The sequence below is a fragment of the Palaemon carinicauda genome, chromosome 8 (genome assembly GCF_036898095.1).
Source record: "Palaemon carinicauda isolate YSFRI2023 chromosome 8, ASM3689809v2, whole genome shotgun sequence".
In the NCBI taxonomy this organism is placed as follows: domain Eukaryota; kingdom Metazoa; phylum Arthropoda; class Malacostraca; order Decapoda; family Palaemonidae; genus Palaemon; species Palaemon carinicauda.
The window spans coordinates 67,652,643-67,670,166 of record NC_090732.1 but is presented as its reverse complement, the minus strand read 5'-3'; positions in this window follow the sequence as shown (position 1 = coordinate 67,670,166).

The following is a 17,524-nucleotide window of genomic DNA, read 5'->3' as shown; positions in this document are numbered from 1 at the left end:
TTTGATTTTATAACAGTTCCATGTCTTTTTTTTGATAGGTATATGCTTCTTCGTCTTTGCCCCAGTCGAGATTTCATTAACAATTCGTCTCTTAAAGTTTCTAATGCTGCAAATCGATTCCTGCATTCAATTGTAAATGTTTCTCTGTGGTCATCTTTTAAAGGCTTAATTCTATTAACCTGGGTATTTTATCTACATTTCTCTTGGATGCTTTCACTTTTAATTTCAATGTGACATTAAGGAGCTGGTGATCACCACCAATCTGCATCTCTAAAGCTTCTCATATTTCTCAGAGTTTTTAACTTTCATTAATCGAGTTTTACTATTTTGGGGAGCTGCATTCGTTCTGTCTAGATAACAGTTTATATAATTCTATTCTGGAGAATATTCCAGCCATAAAGGATCCACACAAATGTCTAAAGTTGTGGATGAGATGATCGAGAAGGCTATGGGAAAGTGATCAAAAGGATGCACCAGAATAAGATGGGTGACATATCCCAACAGAGGGATGCGCATGATGTCCTACATTCTTGGTACTTAGGATGTTTTTATTGGGCTTCTGCCAAGGCATTGTAATCCAAGCTCTGGTGAATGGCGGCCTGTGTTTTTCTTGACAGGTCATCGAGAATAGGATTCATTTTTCCAACGATGTGTTAAAGGTAACAAATGTATTTAGCCATAGCAGAGGAAGGTATTGACAGGAGGACCAGACGTCAGACTGTCAAGTGAAGGCATGTACCAGAGGAATATGGTGGTCCATGTGAATGACAAAGGGTGTACCTTCTTAGATGTGGCAAAAGGGATGGACAACCAAATGCACTACCAGTAATTCGTGCTCAAAGGTAAAACAGGTTTTGCCTTGGACAGTTTTCTACTGAAGCCATTGACCACCTGCTCGAGTACTGAACAAATAGCAACATCACTGGCCTTTTTGGAGAGAAGTGGGGCAAGTGGCACAGAAAAGTGAGAGCAGCAGCAGTTGATAGGATTTTTTTTTCATTGTAGAAGGCTGCTTCCTGAAATGAACCCACATCACATCTTTTGGCTTGCCCTTGAGGGAGCCGTAGAAGGGGCAAGAGTGGCCGCAATGGATGGCAGGAACCGCTGATAATAGTTTATTATTCCAATTAATTCTTGCAGTTCTTTGATGGTCAAAGGCGTGTGGAAGTTCTGAACAGCTGGTACCTTCTTGGGGAAGGGGTAGATGCCTTCAGGAGTGATGCGGTGCACTAAAAAACAATACTTCATTAGTGACATTGGTAAACTTGTCGTAACAAACTACAAGGCCGTCCTGTTGTAGGCAATCAAAACAATACGTAGATTACTGAAGAGTTCCTTTTTGGAGGAAAAGAACACAAGTATATTGTCCACGGAACATAAGCAGCAGGAGAGGTCCCCTAAGATGCCATCCATGAGTCATCGAAAAGTGGTCCCCGAAATTCAAAGGCTAAAGCAAGAGTAATTGAATGGGTATGGACCTAAGGGGTTGTTGATAGCGGTCTTGGGGACATCTTCCGGGTTCATAATCACCTGATAATACACCTTCAAGAGGTCATGAATGGAAAACACCTTCGCTTTGTGCAGGTACGAGATAACGTGGGCGATGTTGGGGAGGAGGCTATGATATGATTCTGTCTGCATGTTAAGACACCTGTAATCCCTACAAGTACACAAGAAGCGAACCTTCTTAAGGACGATGAGTAAGGGGGATGATCATGGGCTTGAGGCCTTTTGGCAAAGGACTATTTCTTCCATTTTTGTGAATATTTGATCAGTGACTTCCAAACAATCCGGGAACAGAAGCCTTAATCTGGCAAACAATGGGGCCATTATCATGTTGAAATGGTGGTAAAATACCAGGTTTCGTTGGAACTATGGGTGTCTGGTAAAGTTCTGGATGGGAAACTTCCAGGTGCAATATGAATAGGTGGGAATAAGTCACCATGAGTGTGCTGATGTGGTGTGAGTGGTCAGAAGCGGTGGGTTGAAGAGGTGTGGAGGAATATGAGCCTACATTGATGGAACGTGGATGTGCCACATCAACGAGGTGATGAAAATTGGCGAGAAAATCCCCACTGATAGTGGCAATGTTACCTCAGCAACAAGGAATTCCCAATGGTATTTGCCACTTCTAAACTATAGTGTAAATGTCTCATATCCATGAGTGGGAATCTCAGATCCGTTGCCAGCTATCAGGCGGACGTCAATAGGTTTGAAATAACTATGTCGTGTCCTGAAGGCTGATATTGGTAGAAGTGAACGGCAAGCACCAGCTTCTACCAAAAACACACACCCGTATGTGCACCATGTAGAAAGAAAAGATCAGTGACAAGAGAGGCTACCTCTACAAGCAATGGCCTACTCACAAGTTTTTGGGGCACTTACAACCGTCCGCGAATTTATTTGCAGCAGCCTTGAATTTTTAGTAGTATTAGCAAAGCTGCAGAGGTTGGGTGCTAGTAAGTGGCTGTAGAGGTCGTTGGTTGGTGCATAAACCATGGGTGGCATATGTGGGTGGTGGGCGGATTAGTTGCTACTCCATCAGCTGATGGAGCAGGCATCATTGTCTTACCACATTCACTTCAGATTCAGTCAGGAGTGGAGGCGTCGTTGGAGGTCTTGAAGGTGTTGAAGTGGCTATCCATAAGGGCGTTGACTTGGTCATCCGGTCCTACATTGGCAAGGTATCAAAATTGGGGACGTTGTTGAGTGAAGGTTCGATTAGGCCTCGTGCACAAAGACCATGAAGTAGGTTCACTTTCTGAGGAGAGCCATCTAAGGCAGGTTGAAGGTGAGAGATACTAGTCATTTTTCTGAGGATAAGCATAGCCTTTTGGTCCCTTAGTGGCTGTTGAGAGAGCTGAAAATACTTGGCTATCAGCATGGCTGACAATGGCTGGCGATGGGGAGTACTACTCCAGGAGATGTTTTGAGGGTGTCCTATGCTGTTGGAGTGTCCCCTTGATCACAAACCCAATCAGAGATATCTGGGTAAGTGTCCTTGGGGATCGCTGTTATGGCAGTCTGCTTTGCTGCTTGAGTTAGTCATACTCTTAATGCAAAATTGAACTAGTCAACCGATTCTGTGCTAGCGAAGGTTGGCAGTTTCATCAATACAGCATTGGGGAAAAAAGTAGTGGGGAGCTGTTCCTCTGGTAGTAACCGACTGTCATGAGGTAGCTGTCAAGTACTAAAAGAGAAGGGACGTGTATGTAAAAAACTTTATTCAACCAGATAACGAGCTTATATTCAAACAGTTGAGGGCAATTGTAGAACAAAAATTCCCTCAATGTGAAGCATGCAATGAGAAGCCTTTATCTATTATCAGTGCTGAAGAGAGCTAGTGATGAATAAAAGCAATAGCATTACAGTGTATGAGCGAGTATAAAACACGTGCAGTACATGAGATTCTGCAGTCTGTGACATTTGCTGAACAATTGCACTAAAGAACTTTACCTGAAAAAAATGCCAATTGAAAACAGGCTATTGATGGAGGAACCATTCAATAGAGAATCGGTGGATATCATTGGACATATATGTGATTGTTGGCAGAGGGGCATACACTTTTACAAAAATGCTGTATTTTTCTAACAAGTACCGTTAGGCTAAGGCACTTCTGACGATTGAAATTGTACAAAGTTTTTGAAAACACAAGAGGAATCTTTTAGCCTAGTAGGAACCCGAACCAAAATGCTTAGCCACAAACTAACCTAGTTTACTTCGGAAATGATGAGGGAGGTGAGCCAACTAGTGAGCACCATCCAATGGGTCCCAATACCTAACAACCCAAATAGTTAATAAAAAAAAAAAAACTCGAAAGGATTAACAGTATACTTAGACCCATTTTGAAAAACGTGCTAAGAATTACTAAACAATAGCTATCTGTATACACCAGTATAATTGCGTAATTATCAAGAAATACTGCTCTCATCCACTGGAATTTCAACATTCTAGTTGTATAGAGGAACAGTGAGAGAACTGATGTAGATTCTCAAGGAATTGTGGACTAAAGTCTTTGAATATAACGCACAAAATACTTACTAGTATTTGTTAGAGCTTATGAATTATTGTGAAGAGACTTTTTGAATAGCCAGAGAATTTTCTACAGACTACAAGAGTGTCAAAAGAACTACAATGACAAGAAAGAGAGGGATTACTAGTTTAAAGTTTCAATTTTATAACCAATACAAAAGATCAAGCTGACTTTGCATTGGAAAAGGCCATATGAAATCTGGGAAGTGGTTATTCTTATGAACTACAAAATTAATTTCATGGCCAATTGTAGACTCTCCGTGAAAATATCATTATGTCATACAATGAAAGGGAAGTTAATTAAGCAGTTGAAGCTATATGAGACAACAAAAAAATGCGTTAAAAGAATCATTATCCAAGTGGAACCAAATGAGATAAAAAAAAAAAAAAAATTAATACCACCAGTAAGTAACAGCAAAGGGAGGTAGGCTATTGCATTTACTCGAAGGATACCAAAGTATTTTAATCAGTAATCTAGTGAGTAGTTCTCTGGAACAACCTAAAATTTAAGAGGTGATGGAATAGCCAGTTTTGGTCAGAAATACTCCCGTATTTTGTGCTCCACGTTGTTGGAGACCTGACTCAGAAAGAAAAGTTTGAGATATTTTACACGAGAATCATTAAAAGACCGACATTTGAATACTGTCACCAAGAGTGATGGTGAAGAGAAGAGAATTGATCAAATGGATTCTGTTTTCATTAATAGCATATGTATGTAATGGCCAGGATCAACAACGAACAAATGTGAGGCTCAGAAGCTATTATGGTGAAATTTGAAAAGTTCTTTATTTGAAGAAGCATCGTTACGACGGCTCTCAGCCGTGTCAGGTGGAGGTTACCGATTCAAGAGGATATCTATTCGGTTGAGGAACTTCCTAATAGTACTCAGCACTATGATTAAATGGTTTGCCAGAACCAAGAACAATGACCATACCATTGAGAGGTACAAGAACCTATTTGACAGTGTAAGCAAAGCAGGATTCAAGGCCTATTGTAATAAAATATCCACTGACAAAAGGAAAAGGAGGAAGAATTATACACCACTTCAGGTACCAAGCCACAAGAGAGGTTATTCCCTCGATTAACAGGTCAGTACAGAAACTATGCCAACTGACAGACTTAATGAAAAAAAGAACGGCCAAACAAAGCGATGTGGAAAGTACTTCAAATTATACCTTATGTCTTAACTGATAGAAAGTAGGGTGTTTTTAATCACCCAGGAATACAAAATCAATGGTAACCGTCAATTTGAATCGAACCTATATATCACACACACACGCACACATATAAATCTATATATATATATATATATATATATATATATATATATATATATATATATATATATATATATATATATAGCTAACATATCAGCCTAACTTTATTTTGACTATTATTTGAAGAAAAAATATAATGGATCCATTATGAAAATTCATAAAAAGGAATAGAATAATGATTCTGCCATAAGTAAAATTTTTAATATTCCTCCACTCTGCCATCGCTAAACAGTGTCCTCTCATCTCTCAACGTATTGTGGACGTTTTTCTCTTTCACTTGCATCTCTCCTCTTCCCGACGTGGTTTCATCTCTCCCTCGCAGGTCTAGGATATACCCTCCTCTCCTTCTCCCCTGCCCACTGAAGCCCCCTCTCTTACAAAGACGCACTGCGGAAGACTTCGCTGAACTAAGGTTTTATGAAAATCGACAAAATAATGGAGGCCCATTCAATAGTACCAATGTATACATTCATTTTTTTACCTACTGTACATATTGAGTTTCTTTATTTCCATTTGATATATAATTTTGTTTTCTGTTTACCATTTCCAATTAACAATTCCTTTGCCAGAAAGCTTACTGTATATTAATGATATAGTACATTCAATTGAATTTTATTGTCGATTGCGTAGGAAATAATTTTTTGTCGCCAGAGATGTTGAATGAGAATCTCCCTATTTTGAAAACTATAGAAATGGAAATCAAAATTATTTTGTCATTCAAATTAGCAATAAACTTTTTTTATAGTAATTATTTCTGGTTTGGGTAATTGTTATGCTAATAGATAACACTGTCTTTTGTTCGTATTCCATATATCAATATCATAATGAAATGGGTTTAAGGGTGATTGTGCATATTTGTAAATCATTCACTGGTAAAACAATTGATTTGTTTATGTACAGGTACATTTAATTTTATCTTAATCTTAGTCTATGATTTTGGGGGTTATTGTAGGAAAAAAATATAGTGGATAGAGATTTAAGAGATTTCAGGATGAAGAAACGAGCTAAGAGTTTTGCCGATGATTCGTCGGGATATGATTGTTCATAATGTATCTAGTTTACTTTCCTTTTTGTTCACATTTATCTGTTTCTTATTTAAGAAAGCTAATCGAGTGAGCAGTTAAGATGTAACTGAGAGGCGCGGTGAATGCAACTGAACTTTATCAAAAAGACACTAAGCTTAGATACCAAGACTTGCGAGCATGAACGTCTCAATAATAAAAGAAATAAAATGAACAGGAGCTATCAGGCTTCCACAGGCTGGTTTATTAACAGTGCAGGAAAGTGGAGCAATATGATGAAAAGTCAAAACCATTACTGTGTTCGAGCTATATGAAACACATGGGGTAAAAAAAAAAAAATAAAACACGTATGAGAAATTTTAACTTGAGAACGAAATAATCATTCATAGGTTGACATCAAAAGATTTTTTCAAAAGATGACAGAAGACAGGGAATTTTTTGATGACTTCACAGATAAAATTAAAAGAGAGATGGAAAGAATTATTGAAGACCAAAATGAAATTCATTTATTGAATTTAAACTTTCATGATAAGGTAGAAGGATTATCACATCATATAGACATTATTTCATATATATGCTTGGAATGACAAAAATTTGTTTTAGTCCTAAAACTAGTCGTTGTAGAAAAATAAAACACAGAACATTTTGCAGTATCTTTAAGTATTTAACCTTTTAACTAGAAAAGAAGCAGAGGGAGATTGCACTTATCATAGTGTTTAAAAGTTAAGCATAAATATGAATAGTCTTTATATATATATATATATATATATATATATATATATATATATATATATATATATATATATATATATATATACCCTAATCCTTGTATGCGAAATATGTATTCTATATAGTGAGTTTAATGAACTTTTGAAAAGTACTATGAGTGTCATAAATTGGAGGGTGCAATCACTGAACTCTGTTATAAGTGACATGTCCCTAGTATCATAAGATGATGTGTTTGACTGTCAAATTCCATCACAGTGGAGAATTCCACAAAACCTAATAATTTAGCATATTGATGAAGTAACATTACGTCTTACTTACAGAGGGTTAGTCAGTACCATTAGAGCGATCATTAGACAAGGTACTCACCTGAGAGTATCGGTTGTGTACAAGTGTATCCACAATCCTTTTAGTAATAAGGCGAAAAAACCATGTTCCGATGTTTCGTTATCCGTTGACATGGGACATATTGGTATCAGGTGTACAAATATGTCTATTTGTGTATGCTTCGAGGGAAGTTGTTCTTTAAGCCGGTAAAATAAAAGTTCAAGATGCCTAAATGCACAAGGACTAACATAGCAAACAATGCTGCTACGGGAGAGAAAAACGAATGAACAGTTGTTTATAGTGATGCTGATGAAGAATATAGACGAGAAAAATGAATGCAAGACTTAGAAAATATGTTATATAACCTAGCCGACTTAATGAACAGATTCTTAGTTGAACCGGAAGAGGAGTGGCGCGCAACCACAGCATATCTGACGTACATGAACGGAGTCCAATCGCACACAAGTGAAAGTACTCAAGCAGAGCCGAGTGTAGATACGAAAAACATAGCTCGGATATTGCCAGAACTTCAGGCAATTGTTAGGCCTTTTGATGATCAGCAGTCAAATGAAGTGTTTCAATCGATCGAAGTGTTTTTGAGAGACTTTGAAGTAGCCACATATGGGTGGTCTGAAAGAGAAAAAGCAATTCAAGTAATTAGATTGCTGAAAGATGCTCCGGCAATGGAGGTAATGAGTTATACTGAAATAAAACGACATTTAATTGAGAAATATGCCATACCCGATGCTAGAAATAGGGACATAAAAAAAATCGCAATCCCAAAATTTGGAATAATGAATCTGTTCTTAGTTTTGCAACTCATATTTTTCGGGATTGTGATTTGTTTGCAACCCAGAGTGCAAATCTCCCAGAAGGTGAAAAAAAGGAATTGCCAGTAAACATATTCACAGATTAGTAAATGGGTATTTATATGGTTATTTGTTGAATGACAATCACTTGTTAGCAGACGTAGTGATGGCAATACAAAACATTCTAGACAGTTTGACAGAAGAAAAAAGGACTGAGAATAATTGACTCGATTCCGAGAAGATGGCAGCCATAAGAGGCACTCACCAACTCCCAAAGGGGAAGAGGGGAGAATGCCGTCCGCATGTGAGAAGAGTCTTCAGATGTTGGCAGTGTGGGGGAGAGGGGCACCAACGAGAGGAGTGCCCTACCCAAGGATCCCCCAGCTGTTACACTTGTCAGGCCTACGATCATCTAACTCGAGAGTTCCTAGCAAAAACGCTGTGGGTGAGCGGACTGTGGCACAAGCACACCAACCCCCACCCAACATGAGAGAAAAAGGAAACAGAGGAAGGGGGAGACGAAGGAGATCAATACCCCCTTGCATGACATCATTAAATGCAGCCGAGGCAGCAGGGAGAGTGACTACAACGGACTTGGTAGAACAGGCACTGGAACCTCCAACGGTACCCCTGACCTCACCCACGCAGCACTAGGGACAGGATCAGGGGGCAGTGGCATTGCAAGCGAGGTCATTGGCACGTGCCCCATATATCCTAAAGTGCGGCAAGGAATGTTAGCATTTAGGATTGACCTACCAGATAAGTTCATTTGAGCGCTGAACGACACAAGAGCCAGCGTTTCACAAACACACTAGAGTCAGCAGTATCCATCATCCTCGACCGGCCAGGAGGATATAAACTACACGCAAGCCATACAACAATCGTCAACTTTCATGTGGGATCTGTTAAGTTTACACATGATTTAATTGTTTTGTCTGCCTTGGGAATTCCAGGAATCAAGGGCTATATTATGGTTAGATTTTATCAGTAGTAATCAAATATGCAATGGGGAAAAGATACAATAAGAGTAAAAGCAGGAGGGCGCATTTTGCCATTAGAAAGTCATGAGAGAGTAAGAGCTTGTGCAGGCACGGAAACATGATTAGGTAAGGTAACAGTTGTACCTAAAACAGGAGAAGCGTTGTCTCCCCAGAAACTTAGGAGCAAATCAGTGACTATGTGTTAGCCTCTTGTGGAAGGAACCAAGGTCATTGTTAAACCCCATGAAAATTGGGCACATGTATTCTTAGGGGGCTTGTCAGTAATAAAAGAGAACAAAGCTAATATAACGATGGTTAATTTGTCAAATAAAAGAGTTGTGTTAGGTAGTGATTATGTGTGTGAATTAGAGTTATGTGAAATTACTAATAATGGGATCTTGGGAGCCACAACTCCAGCCTGCACATACGAACGCACTCAGAAATTGAGTACACAAGCACGAAATCTATGTCCGCCAGAATATCAACCTATAGTGAGTGACATTGCTAATAATTATTCCGATGTAATTGCACAATTGGAGACGAGCAACCCGGGAGTATTGATCGATTTACGATTAGCATTGAAACTGGGCAGGCGGAGCCGATCAGGTCACGGTACCCATTCATTTCCAGGGAGAGATAGAAAGGGAAATTGGTAAATTAAGGGAACAATAGATAATCGAAGAGGGCGAATCCCCCTGGGCTTCTCCAACTGTAGCTGTTAGGAAAAAGGATGGCTCGGTAAGATTGTGTGTTGATTATAGGAAGTTGACTGCAGTCACTAAGGATAATGCATTTCCATTGCCCTCGATCGAAGAATTACTTGTGAAGGTCTAGGATAGTAAATATTTTACAACTATCAAATACCCATTCAGGAAGACAGTAATTGTAAAACGAAATTTATAGCTAACGGTCAACTATTTCAGTTTAATTTTCTTCCTTTCGGTGCTCAAAATGCTCCAAGTCATTTCTCTTGAGTAACGATGGCGGTTTTGTCTCCCTTGATTGGCCATAATATTCCTGTTTATTTAGACGATATCATAATTACAGGGAAAACGGCTGAAGAACATAATAATAATATTCGTAAAATTTTAGAATCATTATGACGTAATGGTATGAAAGTAAATTTGTCAAACTGCAAATTTTTCTGTGAACAGGTCAAATTTTTAGGTCACATAATAACCTCAGAAGGTATTCAACCGTGCCCCAGTAAATTATAAGCTATTTGAGATTTCCCCAGGCCACGTACCCCTAAGGAAGTAGCTGGGTTCCTTGGGCTTTCTGAGTATTACCGTAAATTCATAAGAGGTTCTGTAGAGATAGCGAGACACTTATATGCTTAAAAGGAACAAAAAGTAATGAATTGGGGAGTGGAAGAAAAAAGGCCCTTTAACAATTTGAAAGCTGCCTTAACTAGCAATGACTTACTCGCATATCCTAGATTTGATCAATAATTTTTAGTGACAACAGATGCGAGTAGCGTAGCTATTGGTGGCGTAATTTCTCAACAAGATGAAAAAGGTAGAGAGCTACCCATTTGCTTGGCTTTCAGTGTATTGAAAGGGGCAGAAAAGAATTATAGTACATTCGATCGAGAGGCTTTGCTATTCTTTGGGTTCTAGATATGCATCGTTTTTTTTTTATTAGGTAAATCAATTGAGTTGCAAATTGATCATCACCCCTTATTTGATTTATTGTAAAAAGGTGACTTGACTTCTAGACAAACGACATGGATTGAAAGATTGTTAGAGTTTAATATAAATGGGTTTCACTACATAGAAGATAAAGCTAACAAGGTAGCTGATGCCCTCTCTATAGTTGTAGTAATAAGAGAAACAACTAGGGTACAAAGGAGGAATGACGAATGAAACCAAAATATTGAGGACCCCAATTAGAACAGGATGTGAACACACGTGAGGAACAATCAGAAAATGAGATCCGCGAGAGAGAGAGAGAGAGAGAGAGAGAGAGAGAGAGAGAGAGAGAGAGAGAGAGAGAGAGAGATGGGAACAGTGAAGGTGAATGTATATGGGTGGCAGAGGACATGACCAGGGGTGTCAAGAACGAGTGCCCTAATGATGCAGGTACGATTGACTTGGTAAGTTGGGACATAAAAGAAGTCCGAGAGGGACAGAAAAAAGAAGAATATATTGAAAGAGTACGAGCAGTGATTGAAGGGGAATCGGAGAGTTATCCATCATTTGTGAATGTGCCTTGTCAGAGTTTTTTAGTAGCAAATTATATCTTGTATTGTGCTTACGGGAAGAGGGGAGGGGAATTTTGTGCACCGGTAGTTCTTCCTCCCTCCTTGATTAATCGAGCCATCCACATTGTACATGCAAGTACATATGCAGGTCATTTAGGGATTGATAGAACGTTAAGCAGAGCACGTGAATCCTTCTTTTGTTTAAGAATGAAAAAATCTATAGAAAATTATATAAAGTGTTGTTATGCTTGTAACTGTTTTAAAGAACATAAAAACTCTGTACCAGGGGCCAGAAAGTGGCCTGTGATTCCTATTGAATTTTATTGGGTGCATATGGATATGGTAGGACCATTTCCTACTGGTTTAAGACAATATAAGTATATATGTGTATTTGTGGATGCATTTAAACGTTATACTCATACTTACGTAATGTTGGATAAATTGACAAATTCATTAGCCCAGGCGCTGTGCTCTCTCATTACTAGGATTGGTTGCTCGAAAATTTTGATAAGTGATAATGGTCTTGAGTTTATAAATGTGGTGAAATCGGTCAAGGACATGATGAAAATTGAACACTTTTCAGTGACCACATATAGACCTTCAGCTAATGGCTTAGTAGAATCGCATAAAAGGGAAGTATTCTGAATTTTACGTTACTTAGTGGCTGATGACCCCCTTCATTGACAGGTCATGCTTCCTATAACTGAGCTAGCTTTGAACATTGCATATAATGCTTCGCTCAGGGACACGCCTTTCTTTTTAGTGTATGGACAGGATCCTGTGTTATCATATACGGTCCTGATTAATTTGCAACAGTTGCCAAATTATTCAACTGGGCAATCACGTGTCTATTTACTAAATCTCTTAAGGAGAGCAATGAACACCACTGTAAGGTTTTTGAAACGATCTAATGAAAAACACAGCTCAAAGTATGTTGGTCGGTTCAAAACCATACCGGTAAAAGTATTTGTGGGCGATCGTGTGTGTTTGAAACGATTACAACCTAGGAAGCACAAACTAGAGCCAGCGTAATTGGGTCCGTACCTAGAAAAGATGGTTAAATCTAACACAGTAGTCATACAAAGCATTATTAATGGCGCATTGTCTGAACATCATAAAGCGCACATACATGTGGTGCCTGAAGAGGTAGTTTTCAAAAGTGTCAATCAGAGTGTACATCCTTACCACTGCATATGCGATATTCCTTAAGTTGATGAGTAGATTTTTTTTTTTCTTTGCTGCTGTAGTTGTTTGAACGGACTTCATTTCTTTTTTCGACATGTTTTAAAAAACAAAACAAAAAAAAAACTGGTGATAACAATGTCTTCTTATGTAGGTGCTTAATGTATACGTAAACTGTTGTGGTCATTTTTCTGAGTGTAGCAATACGTATGACATACTGTTGAGTGAACCTAAAAACAAACAAAGAGAGGTTAGATAGGCCAGGTGAGATCCGTCAGGCAGATGCTGTATTATTCATGTATTTATAGGATTCCTGGTTGCTGGGGCTGTGGCAGTTCCCGAAGGGCAAAAGGCTGTGGGATTAAAGCTCAGTCTTGAGTAAAGGCAGAGTTAGAAAATGTGTAGATGTGAATACCTTATACTTAAAGTTATAAGAGAAATGCTGGAAAATCAAAGATTCTCTCGGAAAGACGGCTAGTCGCCACCGATTGATAGTTACAAGTACAACTGTAGTAGTGATTTTGAAAATGGCAAAACGGTGGTGGTGAATTGTGTTGTGAAATTGTGCCGTAAACCCGGACTAGTAAATTAGAAGGATGAAGGAATATCTATTCCTACTATTGTCCCTCCCAAAAGGCCCATATTGCCTGCAACCAGAGGTTGATGAAGTTGTGTAATACTGATATTGATATGATTTTTTTTTTCACTTTGGGTATTCTGTATTTTAGTTGCAGAGGTCATAAGAAGAAATGAGTGAAATTATTTTATATTGTATAGTTTACATTTTTTTACATACAATATTTCTTCTTTTTTTCGTGGAAGACGTGTTATTTATTTGGGTGATTTCTATGCATATATTCGATGTTGCATTTCTGTCTAGTATATGCCATGCCTATCTCGTGTTGGAGCGTCCTTCATATATCATAGACTACTGAGGGTGAGTGAGCACATACTCTTGGAGTGAGGAGCTTGTGGGGGGGGGGGGAGAATGTCCTAATCCTCGTATGCAAAAATATGTTTTATATAGTGAGTTTAATCAACTTTTTAAGAGTACTATGAGTGTCATAAATTTGAGGGTGCAATCACTGAACTCTGTTATAAGTGACGTGTCCCTAGAATCATAAGGTGATGTGTTTGACAATATAATTCCATCAGAGTGGAGAATTCCACAAAACCTAACAATTTAGCATGTTAATGCAGCAACATTGCGTCTTACTTGCAGAGTGTTAGTCAGTACCATTAGAGTGATCATTAGACAAGGTACTCACCTGAGAGTATCAGCTGTGTAAAAGTGTATTCACAAACCTTTTTGTAATAAAGTGAAAAAAACCCATGTCCTGATGTTTCATTTTCATTGACATGGAACATATATATATATATATATATATATATATATATATATATATATATATATATATATATATATATATATATATATATATATATATATATATATATTTGGCCTCTAGCCGTGTCGTCCTGATGCAATGTTCCTATAAGTAGCTTCCAAGGGATATTCGAACTACAGTGATATTCCCAGAGAATTTACATTTAGGTCTCAAGAATTCTAACTCCAGGCGCGAATATCCTTAAATTTTTTCTTAAGGATATCGCATAATTCAGGGGACCTATGCTTGATACGACACATAGTGATCTTCACCCCGAATAGCGTTTTCGCCTCGAGGGGGAAGAGTGGCAAATTTGGAAGGGGAGCCGTTATCAAGGTTACCCTATTTCCCATACTACTATTGAGTATCAAGATGGCGCCATATTCAAGATGGCGGTTATTCTTATTTTTGTAGCGATTTCGCTCAGTGGTGTTCCCTGTTGATCTAACGTTTTTGATCGATTTCGTGAGGATTATTATGTAATCTTCAGCTTCTTTCGCTTTTGGAAAGTTGAGTATTGATTCTTTACAGTGTATATATTTTTAGCTCCTGTTTCACAGTGAAATTAGAGTAATTTATTGTGCTTAGGAGCTAGGCTTGTTACCGGAGGCACCACGGGCGCTGTCGTTCGTTAGGCACGTGTTATTTAGTTAGCAGAGCGACTTTCCCGGTTTAAATAGCATTGATAAATTATGAAAGCTATTTAGGTATAATTATACTAGTAAAGATATTTATGGTATGCCTAATTTTCCTCTTTCTTTGTCGATTGTATACGTTAGAGTTTCTCTGATTTAGGTAACCGAGATCTCGTCTTGCCTAGGCTACCTAGCCTAGGCAATATAGTATGCATTCAGACATTTCCCCATTTACCCTTGTGTATCATTTTATTTATTCCAAGGGAGATAGTATATCTCCCAGAATTATATAACTCAATACTTGTCTCTTGTGGAGAATTAAGGGTAATCCCTTTTTTCCCTCTGAGCCCCACTGCAGGTGGCAACCCTTTCTGGTCTTGCCATAGAGTAGTTCACTCCGGCTTGACTGGGCTAGGGTTTTTTGTCTCCCACCTTTGCCGACGAGTGTCCGGCTTTGGTTTTTGACAGAATCTCAGAGTATTCAGTCTTTCTGCAGGCGGCAGAGCGGCAGGGTGAGTAGTCACTCTCTTGCTGGGTTATAGCCACCGGCATAGGAGGCTAAGCCTCCCTAAACCGCACCTGGGTTGGGGGTATGTGCCACCACCTTCTCCCTGCGGTTTAGAAGACTAGTCCTGTGCTGGCAGACCCTAGGCTAAAGAATAGACATTCTTCTGCAGTCTAGGATGGTGCCAGCACTGAAACGATGTTTCTCCCTTGTTGAGAGGAGGCTGCAAACCTGCCGGCCCCTCCTAACACTATTTCGGCAGACCCTAGGTTGAAAGATAGACATTCTTCTGCCACCTAGGACGGCGCCGATACTGAAACGGAGTTTCTCCCTTGTGTAGTGGGGGCGGAAACATTGCCGCCGCCTTCTACACTTTATACAGGACCATTTTCCCTGCCCCTCTCTGTCCTTTTAGCTATGGCCATTGTCCCGCAAGCTCAACGCTTGCCGGCTGGTTGCGGGGCCGACCAGGCTCCTACATAGCAGCTGTTTAGTCACTCAGCTTTCCCTTATGGACAAGGATCCGGGAAGGCTGTGCTGGCTATGACGGCTGCCAGTGGGAGACCCTTCTGTCACCAAGGTTCTTCAGTCCTCCCTTGGACTTCCGTGTACAAGTCCTGTAACTGGGGTAATAACCTGACCAGTAGCATTCCGGCCGGGCCGGCGCCGACAGGTACTTACTCAGTCGGTGGGATGCCATCTGTACCAGTGCCGCCGGGTACTAACCAGCTGGCCATATGCCGGTCAGACTATGCCAGCAACGGTACTTGTGGTTGGATGGAAGCCTGAATGATGCATTCTCCCCTTCCATTTGAACCTTCTTTCTGGGGGAAGGCAGTAAGTTATATACTTTCATCCTTATTTAGTGTAAACATACATAGTAATAAAGCAGTCTTTCACTCCATACTTTCTCTCTCTCTATCAGCTAGTATGCCGGCCGGACTGTGCGGTCAGGGACTAGCTATGCTGGCTATATGCCGGCTGAACTACAGTATATGATTATACAGTAGTCAATATATTTGCAGTACAGTATATACTGCACATAGAAAACTATTGTATGTATTATACGGTAGTTTTTTTCCACCATATCCTGTGTATCCTTGCCCAGTCTTTTGCTGAGATCAATCCTTTATCGAAAGAATATAATTCCTGCAATACTCTGATTAGAAATCAGTTTACAATTTACATTACAATATTAAATAATTTAGAAGGGCCAGTGGTAGTACACTTTCTATCCTTAAATGTTAGAATCCTTATCTTTGAGCTTCCCTGATCAGGAAACTCTATGGTTTTAATATTGGAAGGGAAGGTCACAGCAATTGGCTGAGTGCTATCTACAAGTATGTGTCTTTTCTATTTCTAGTCCAGTCGGCGACATGCCGTCTGGACCAGGCCGCCAGGTGCTAGCCACGTTGGCAACACACCAGCTGAACTACAGTATATGATTATACAATAGCCAGTATATTTGCAATATAGTATATACTGCAAACAGAAACTTATAGTATTATTATACAATAGTTAATTTCTAACACATCTTGTGTACCCTTATGCAGGCTTTTGCTGAGACCGAACCTATATTGAAAGGATAGAATTCCTTCAAAACTCTAATTAGTATTCAGTTAGTACTTACCCCACAATATGAAATGATTAGAAGGGTCAGTAGCAGTGTACACTTCTTCTATCCCTGGAGGTTAGAACCCTTCTCTTTTGAGTTGCCCTGATAAAGGAAACTCTTTATTTTAATATTGGGGGGAGAATACAGAAATTGGCTGGGAGGGATACACAAGTATGTGTCTTTTACTATCCCTTTGTAGCTTACTAACCTAATCTACAATAATTAAAATATTATTAATTACATAATTGTTTATCATGTGAGATAAATAATCGTATACTCATTTTGTTTTCCTTTCTTTAGAGGAGGAACCCCAGATGAAATGCGATGCAGTCTTCTGCAATCTTAGGAGTAAGTACTTCTACGGTCATAAAGCATGCCGGTCTCATGCCCCCTGCAATATTATTATCGAATCCCTGCAATATTGGGACCCCCAAGTCTTTAATATCTGCCGGACCTTAGTGACAGAAGGTTTTGATGATCCCAAGTCAATGGAGTCTAGGGATGCGGCACGTGAAAAACTACGTAAATGGGTAAGAGGGTTCCAGAAGAACTCTCCGGGACCATACCTACCTAACGATAAGATGCGTAGCTTACTGTTCCCGAAAGGGAGCAGTGAAATGGTGGTGCCCCAAGCATGACTTGCACCTCCCTGCATCCAGATTGCCATTCGAGACGGAGGGCAGGAAGGCACCTCTGGAAGAAGATCACGATGTCGTGTCGGAATTCCTTCCATCTGTGCCGGCCCTTGAGCCGTTAACCTCGACGTCATCACCTTTTACCCCTCTATTAGACAAAATGAGCCAGTCACTGGCCCATCTTATTG